Source organism: Nannospalax galili, unplaced genomic scaffold (assembly GCF_000622305.1).
Source record: "Nannospalax galili isolate Female #2095 unplaced genomic scaffold, S.galili_v1.0 scaffold243, whole genome shotgun sequence".
Taxonomy (NCBI): domain Eukaryota; kingdom Metazoa; phylum Chordata; class Mammalia; order Rodentia; family Spalacidae; genus Nannospalax; species Nannospalax galili.
The window spans coordinates 466,999-476,407 of NW_008353490.1; the positions used below are offsets into that span (position 1 = coordinate 466,999).

Sequence of the window (9,409 nt, forward strand, 5' to 3'; positions counted from 1 at the left end):
ATCATGGGGCATGGATAAGACAGATAAATAAGCACAGAGCTTTCACGCAGTGTGCTGAGATTCTAAATTAATGACAGAACCGTATTTGACTGTTATAACCTTACTTACTTTTTAGGATTTTAAAATAGCAAACCATGCATTCCTTTGCTGAAAGAAGTTAAGTACACTAAAGAAGATTAAATATCTATATGCCAGAGTTTCCATTCTAGTCATTGTTTATACTTAGGTTCTAGTAGGTTTTTATTGAAAACCCTCATCCACTGTTTAGTGGGAGTGCAAACTGATGCAGCCACTGTGGAAATCAGTGTGGTGGTTTCTTTTAAAAGTATAAATAGATTTACCAGATAAGTCATATATACCACTCTTAGGTATATACCCAAAAGACTCTATTTCCTACTACAGAGACACATATTCATCCATAGTCTTAACTGTTCTGTTCACAATAACTGGGACACAGAAACAACCTAGATGTCCACCAACTGATTAACAGATTAAAAACTATGGTACACATATACAGCAAAATTTTATACAGTTTTAAAGAAAAATAAAATTTCCATAATTGTAGATAAATATGTGAATCTGGAAAATATTAAACTGAGTGAGGTAACCAACACACAGACAGGCAAACTTCATATGTTTTCATGTATATGTGGATCTTAGTGTTGAATCTTTAGATTGTGTGTTTAATTTGGAGTTCATGTGGAATCTAGGAATCTAGAAAGTGATCACTGCCGGAGGAAGAAAAAAGATCTTAAGGGATGTGGGACAGTAAAGCACAGGTGATGTGATGGCAAAAGGGGGAATGATGGGGAGAGAGGTTTAGTGGCGTGAAGGATGGTAAGGTAGGGTAGAGGAGGGAGTTGGAAAGGGATAAATAACTCTAAGGATGTTTGAAAAAGCCATATATGTGAGTTTAATTGGAGATACCCTACATAAGGGATTTTTCTCATCCCTAAAGCCTTAGATTTGCAAATAAAAAACCCAGTGCCAGGTATGGGACACCTCTCTTTGGTTTGTTGGCTAGTGCTGTCCTAGAGCATCCCCAAACAATATAGGTTATTGCCATTGCTCTTGGTTGCCTAGCAAAATTTGATGGTAAACACCATATATATTGGTCATAGTACATGAAGAAATAAATTGTTCCTGACCAGGAAGCATCCAACCTGCTGGCTCACTCTCCTAATACTGGAAGGTGCTATGCTTGTTGTTGTTGGGGGTGGGGGCAGTCATTAGTATCCTTACACAGTCATTAGCCATGTGATTTGCAATAATTACTGGCCTGGCAAGGTATGATCACTGGTGTAATAGTAACATTAATGTTATGGGGTAACCAACCACTTTCTCATTAAGTTTCAGCCTGCTCCATAGGAGGAAGGAAACATTCCTGGTACTTAAAATTTATTCTAGACCCCATGTTTGAGGTGCTCACAGTTCACCAAAGTGTAAACATCATTATTTTGGTAAATGTCCCTAGTCTCAAACTTCCCTCTAAATTTGTATTTCACTGCCTGTATATAAGTATAGCTCACAAACCTCATCAGAGAGGTTCCTTGTTGCAGTGGATGGTGGCTAATGCACAAACTCACAACTGCTCAAAGTGCAGAGAATAAATTAATGTGAAGTGCTCAACGACATATAGAACATCTACAGACACTCCCTTCCCCAGGCTCAGGGACAATCGAAGAGTTACCAACCAGGGAAAAATCGCTTTGAGGATTTTGAATTGAGAAAAAACATCTGAAATATATTCTACAAAGGGATCAGAATATATGATGAAACATGAAAAAAGTCATCAGCTTTGAGGGAATCTGTGATGTTAATATTAAGCATTCATTACACTGATTTAAAGCATCGCCAGAAAATATGTAAAACACTATTTCTAAGTGTTTATACAAGGCTATTCTGAAAGCGATTAGCACTTTGGTGTGCTGGAAAGCTTAGTGTCAACTTGACACACCTAGGCTGAAGGAGCCTCAACTGGGGAATTGCCTCTATTGAACTGGCCTGTGGCCATGTCAATATGGCATTTTCTTGATTGTTGAGTGATGTGGGAGGGCCCAGCGCACTGTGGGTGGTTCCACCCTTGGTCAGGTGGTCCTGTGTTGCATGAGAAAGCAGGCTGAGCAGGGGCCAGGGGAGCAAGCCAGTAAGCAGCGTTCCTCCATGGTCTGTGCTCCAGCTCCTGCCTCCAGGTTCCTGCCCTGAGTTCCTATCTTGGGCTCCCTGATGAACTGTGATCTGGGAGATGTAAGCAAAATAAACTCTTTCCACCCCAAATTATTATTGGTCAGAGTGTTTTATCACAGCAATGGAAAGACAAACTAGGATATTTGGTCAATAGTTTCATTTAAGATTTCTCTCACCATTAAGTATAGATACCATCCAGTTCCCTGAGGACATCAACAGAGCACAAAGGTGGAGGAAGGGGAATTATACCTTAAGGAACTACCACTACTTTCTTCTGGCTTTGCACCTGAGATCTTTATGCTCCTGATATTCAAACTCAGGCATAATCCAAACTCAGACTTCATAAGACAACTGTTTTTTTCTGATTAAAGACAGTGGATCCTGTACTTCTCTCATCCATAAGCACATGAGTCAATTCCCACACCATACATAAACTTTTATTGATTCTCTGAGAAATTTGCCTGATATACAACTTCAAGCAGTTCAATTCTGCTAGAGTGTGACAAGAGGAAATGATGAGGATAAAGCACTGACATTCTTTCTCTGTTAACTCTCACCTATATTCAACAGTTACAAGTGTTATTACCACGTTTCTTTTTATAGCATGTTAAAGAACACCACACATGATGTCACTTCAAACATTGTGCTGTCATGCCTTTATTCATGAGAATTATTAGCATGTCTAGTGACACTGGTAGAAGCTGTCCCCTCAGGCCCATGCATCCCACTGTAGGAAAGTTGTACACATCATATTTTAAGCAGACATATTTGTTTGGGGCTTGGTTTGATCAAGCTTCTAATACAGTCAAATTCAAATAGTTAGTTTAGTTAAGTACATGGTTCAAAACTTTACTTCATTTATTTTGACTTGCTTACAGTTTAATAATTCTTACATAAAATTACAAGCATGATTTAACTAATAGAAATTTGATATTATCTTCCTGGTTTCTGCATAGAAGTGTGATTATTTAAATCATTGAATTTATATCTCTCACACTGGAATCATGACCTAGAACTGACTGCCAAAATCTTACATTTGTTTGTATAGAGGCAATTTTCTCAACAGACTTCTCCAGACTTTTGTTAAATTAAATTTTCAATGCATAATTCTTTTTTTGTTACTTTTGCTACTACTTAGCCTGTCTTTATACATAATTGTATGGATGTATTTTGAGTAAAAGAAGAGGAGATAATTAAAAATGCAACATGATTTCGAGTGAATCCATATTGTTTCTGGTTATTCTAGACAAAATTCCAGACATTTAGGCACTTGAAGTTGTCTCAGAAATGTGGACATGACAGTAAATAAATATGCAAAGGATGCTATCTTTAGTGATTAATTTATTACCTAATGTGGGTTTGAATAAAATGTAAATGCTATCTCACTATCTGTGGCTGTGAGATCTATTCTCCCATTATATAAAGCAATACATACTTTTAATTGTTAGATTGCTAAAATATTTCTGCCATTTTTTGTAATTAGAATATGAGATTATCAGTGGTGGTGGTTTCAATTTAGCCAGTAGAGACATGAAATCCTTTCTCACTGTAGGAGCTTTCATATCATGTCCAGAGACTTCAGATAAGTAGAAAGTTGATGATTTCTATGTGTTCATGTCAGTACTTGTACAATTTTTAGAAAAATTTAATTCTGAATTAATTTTAAACATCCCTCAAATGCAAAGCCTACGTGGAAAGTTTTCTTCATTTTACTGCTGCAAATATTACTTTACATAGTTCAATTATAAAAAGCCTTTAATGTTAGTGTATTCTAACATTAATAAGTGATATTAAGTGACCCCACTCTAAATTTACCATTGCTTTCCTATAATGCTATTTCTCTGTTGAAGGATTCAGATTACTTGTTATTTCTTCTTAGTCCTCTAAAGTCTTTGATCCTTCCACATTCTTCTGTCTTTCAAGGTTTTAACAAAAGTACTTTGTGTGTGTGTGTGTGTGTGTGTGTGTGTGTGTGTGTGTGTACCATTCATGGACAAAGGGTTGAAAGACAGATGCAGAAATGAATTTGTTTTTGCTATCCAGAACTCTGTTCAGTGTGAATTTTGATACACACAAGAAGGAATCTAACATTTGCAGGCGCAGAACTCACCTGGCCACCCACATGCATTGGCAGAGCCTGGCTACCCACTTGCTTTGACAGGGCAGATTCATGCTGGCATGACTGCCCACATGCACCAGTGAGGTACAGCAGAGCCTGTCTGGCTGTCCATACTCACTGGCAGGGTGAAACCAAGTAAGCTTGCTAGCCCACTTGCCCCAGTGGCACTCATGGTCAGTCAACCATCCTCATCACTCAGCAGCTGTCAAGACTTTCTGCAGTCCTCAACATTAGGAAGCTGAGAAGTGTACAGATTGCAGAAAATAAACTAGAGGACACTGGTGTTAAGCTGTTGTGTGAAGCTATGAAATTTCCCAATTACCACTCAGAGAATCTTTGACTGTAGGTTGTGAGCTAATTTCTGCTCCAGAGCACATAGCAATGATCTTTGAGATCATTGATCTGAAGACCTAGCTTCTTTTACCACAGTAAAACTCTGTAGGGAATCAACTTGCTGGAGACCCCTCTGGTCCACTGTGGGATCATTGTGTTGAATGAAGTCAGGAAACCACCAAAGTGTAACCTGCATGCAAGGGCTGTGAACTACTAACTTTGATGAGGAAGACCAAGTATTTCTGACCCTGAGAAACTGAGACATCGCTACTTGACTTTCCCAAGTAGTGTGTAAATGAAACAGAAATTAAAAATGAAAATCCTATTTCAAGAAACCTTGGTGATTCAGAGCCAAAGGAAAGGGACTGGTCCCTTACTTTGGCACACTCCTGTATAAGAATTATAGACCAGTGACATTCTCATGAGATATGATTTCTCAGTCATCCAACTCAGAAATTTTATGTAAGATGGATGGGGCTCTTCATTTTCTCCTAGTAGACATGAAGTCAGGGGTTGGGGTGGTAAGCAGTGGTAGTGAGGGTGGAAATGGGGGGGAGGAGGTTTGAATATAATTAAAATTCATTGTATGAAATTCTTGAATAGATAAAATTTCTCTTAAAGTTATAAAAAAATTTTAACAGTCTTGAAGTTCAATCATTATCTATCCAGCCCTCTATTTAGATTTTCTTGGTGTTTTCTTATGAGCAGAATAAATCTTACAATACCACAGAAATTAAATTGTTTCCTCAGTGCACTACACCAAGGAATTAATAATGTAGAATGTGTTATTATTGGTGATTTAGTTAAGTGAGTACAAACTCAGTTTGCTAAACATAAACTTACTAGCTTTAGCTGTGTCTGTTCATTGTGTTTTAGGAAATACAGACAATGGGAATTTAACTCCTGTAAGTTGCCACCCAAAGTTTTAATAGCCTTTATGTACTGCAGTCAGAGGCATTCACTGCCCCAGGATTCACCAAATGGTAGTTCTCTGTTCCTCACTTTCCACTAATGTGACTTTACTGTGATGGAGACCTATGTCTTCTCCCTTGTGTGTTTGCTTACTTATTCAAGTATTTATTTATATCCGTATTATGTCATTAGTATTTATCTCCTTCTCTAAGCTGTAACCCAATAGTATATATTATTTATAGTGTTTGTGAAACTGTTTTATCAAGGTCAGCAGGCACTTGCACATGTCAGCCTCTGTGTTTTCCTAATGAGCATTCTCTGGCATGACAAAATAATATGCTAGGTTTGTACTTCAGTTCTGTTGTCCTAGTCAGTCACTTCAATAAGGATTTCTTTTCTTTTTATTATCAATGGTGATTAGAGATCAAGATCTGAGTGGCAGGTGGGATTGGTGTTACTAAAGGATCATTGCTTCTAGCACTTAGAGCTAAAAAATACATGTATGTATATTGATACATATGAATACTTTATATCTTTTAAAATCCATATCTTTATATATAATCTTAAATAGATATATGAACGCCCTTACATATAAATATCTTATGAAATATTTGTATTTATTTTTAAAGATAAACTCAACACATTTTCTTTCTTACGAATGTAAGCATACTTTCATTGAGCATTATCCTTAATGTGGGATATGATGTTATTCCCTTTGATTCCTTGTGTTGTGTCTTAAGTCTGAAAAAAATTTTTTCTCCCATCTGCCTACTGAAAATTACCTTTTCTTCAAGATTTCACTGCATTATAGTCACTGATGACAATATGTATTGCTACTTTGATTTCATTGGATTTTCATCAGATTCCTCATGTGGTTTACTTTCATCACATTTTTCCTATTTCTTATTTGTTAAAAGATGAGTTTGAGTTTTAGACACCTCCATGTGTAGTTTTTTACATGCTACACAGAGGGTAGTACTGGGTATATTGCAAAGAGAGTCTTCTATCTTACTCTATTCAGCATCCCTTAAAACTGACCATCTTCATACCCTAATACATACAAAATTCTCAAGACTAACCAATCATCAATCATAGTATTGCCAACTACTACTTCCCACTCTATTACTATAGCAATGACTCAAGTAATAGGCATTGTTTATATAGACCTTATCATAATACTTTGTTAGAATTGCTAGGTCACCTATGGGTAAAAGACAAAGCTGATTTCAATGGCAAGCTAGATATGATTATTATTGCCTCACCCTCAGAAAGATGTGAACAGGTAAGCAGAAGGTGCTGGTTACGTTATCTGAATAATTGCTGAATACACAGAATCTCTCAACTTTTCAGATAATTACGCCAATAAATTTAAACTTTTTTCTTATCTTTATTTGAGTTTAACTCTTGTTATTTAAAATATTGATCTGGAAATTGGTACTTGAATACAGTGTATTACAGTTGATAAGCCAGAAAATATTCTCTTCCCTGAGATATGCCAAAGTTTCTTCCTTCCAAGGATTGTTGCTGATCCTGTGTATGGGCAGGAAACAGCAGGTTAAGACTACCTTCTGTGTTGGTCATTTCAAATAATGAGGGTATCAAGGCCAGAACTCCAGGAACATAAATAGAAAATAGTAAGATACTCTGGTCTGTTACCCAGATTTTTATTTTTTATTTTTATTTTTTAATTTGGTTTCCTGATTTGATTTTTAAAAAATATTTATTTAATAAGTGCATGAGTAGAAAAAGCATTTCATTACAGCATTAACATATTCCATAACAATTTCCATAGCAAAGATGCATCTCTTTCAAAAGTGGTTGTAAATTTTTAGGTTCACAGTTGAATTAATACAGTTATACAATATTAAACTCAGTATAAACCCTATAAGACATAAAATTAAATGAGGTTTAAATTGGCTGTAAATTTTTAGGTTCACAGTGTTGAATTAATACAGTTACACATTATTGTACTCAGTATAAGCCTATAAAATATACAATTGAATGAGGTTTTAACTTTTAACAAAGATCTCCATTACATTTTAAAATATACTGTTTCATACAGAAAAACACATATTTAATGCTACTAACATTTAGATGTTTGCACATGCCTCTCTAATCTCTATGTATCACATTATTACTAGTCATAGTCAGTTACACTCAGATCCTTGGCACCTGAGTATGGATATAAAGTCATTTTGTAGATTTCAAAGGTAATGTTTTTCACCTCTACTAATTAACATGAAACAAATGTTTATGATTCTTCCTTAAACATAACTCATTTCTTTATTTGTTAATATTCTGTTTATATTTCATACAGCACATCCCAAACAATCTTATTCATTTATATGCCCTCTTCCCAAATGGCACGTTCCCATAGCCCCCACCACTGGAGCCCATATACTCTGTTACCCCTGTTACTCTCCACTGTATTTTCAGCATCCCCAACCATTCCCCAGTGCTTGGCCATCCACTGAATCTAGTCAGCCTATCTAGAGTTCTTTGTTTTAGGAAGAAGAGCTGTTCCTCATCTAGCAGGAATGAGTTGCCAATATTCCTTTAAATAAAAGTGGGGTCTGCTGTTTATTTTCCTAGTTGTATGCTGGGTTACTGTCTGAGAGTCCCTTGGGCCACCCTGGCCAACAACTCAAAGGAAGGTATTTCCTGTCTGGCATTGTTTCTTGTTATGTAGCCTTTAGCTATACATATGGACTATTAAAAATTATGTTGACCCCTTTAATCTTTGATTATACTTTCCTTTTGGGTGTTTAAGACCTTACAGTTGACCCAGATAAACCAATTTTTTTCTACTCTTAAGGCTGTTTGATCTTTTGTTCCTCAGGGGTCACATTGGCTTGGGAGGAGGCCATCTAAGTGAGGATAAGTCATAGGTCCTACTCGATCATAGCTGGCTTCGCTTGAAAGCACAGAGGAAATGTTTCCTCTCTGTTGACCTTCCTCTTTGTAGACTGGATGCTGAGTCAAGTCCATTGGATGGGGTCTCCATGGCCTCCTTGATCAAGAAGGCTGGTGGCTCACCACAGATACAGGACATTTTGAGAGATTCTCATAATTCCCTGGAACTTAGTTGACCTAGGAGGGCAAGGAGAAAAAACTGTCCTTTATGTCTCTTGGACCAAATTATTATAGGCCTCAAAGTACGACAGTTAAACATCCAAGAAGGTTAGTTCCACCTGTCTGGCACTTTTAATAACCATGTGTCATGTAGATAAAGCTTGGGTAAAGACAAAACGTTCTCAGATAAACCCTTCCTGGATATATATTTCTTGAGTTAGTTGTATGTATAATTTGCCTGTAGGTTGTTTAATATGGTTCCCTCTGATTTTTTTTTTAAACTAGCTAGGCATTATTTATCTCTTCCATTGTCTAACACTTCCACCGTGGTTTCCCCATTTAGATTACCCCATTTTCCATTTCTCCCTTAATAATACCCTTTTGCTATGGTTCCACATCTCTAATTTCCTTCTTTCCCTTATCTCCTAGTTTCCTTGTGTAATCTTCCATCCCCTTCTCCTTAAAATAATATCAATTTTTATCCACATCTCTTTTATTAACATCAGTTTCCATACTGTTCTCTTTCAGATTCTTTCTTTTCCTTTAGCTCCCTGGTTCATTTTCATTATCCTGATTCCTGTGCTTATGCCCAGATCCATAATCACTTATCAGGATTTATGCTAGTATCCACATATGAGGGAGAACATACATCATATTTTTTTCTGAATCTGTGTTGCTTCACTTAGTATAATGGTTTCTAGTTTCATTTATTTACCTGCAAATTTCATGATTTCATCTTTCTTTACTGCTGGGTACAACTCCATCACATAAATGAACCACATTTTC

The 9,409-nt window shown here is 36.5% G+C and overlaps 1 non-coding gene across 1 annotated transcript; it reads left to right on the forward strand.

Annotated features, from left to right (window-relative positions):
• The first annotated feature begins 4,148 nt into the window (after positions 1-4,148).
• On the forward strand, positions 4,149-4,274 carry LOC115067290. The gene has a single exon (XR_003846706.1). It is a non-coding gene; the product is annotated as a small nucleolar RNA SNORA40 (small nucleolar RNA).
• Positions 4,275-9,409: the final 5,135 nt, after the last annotated feature.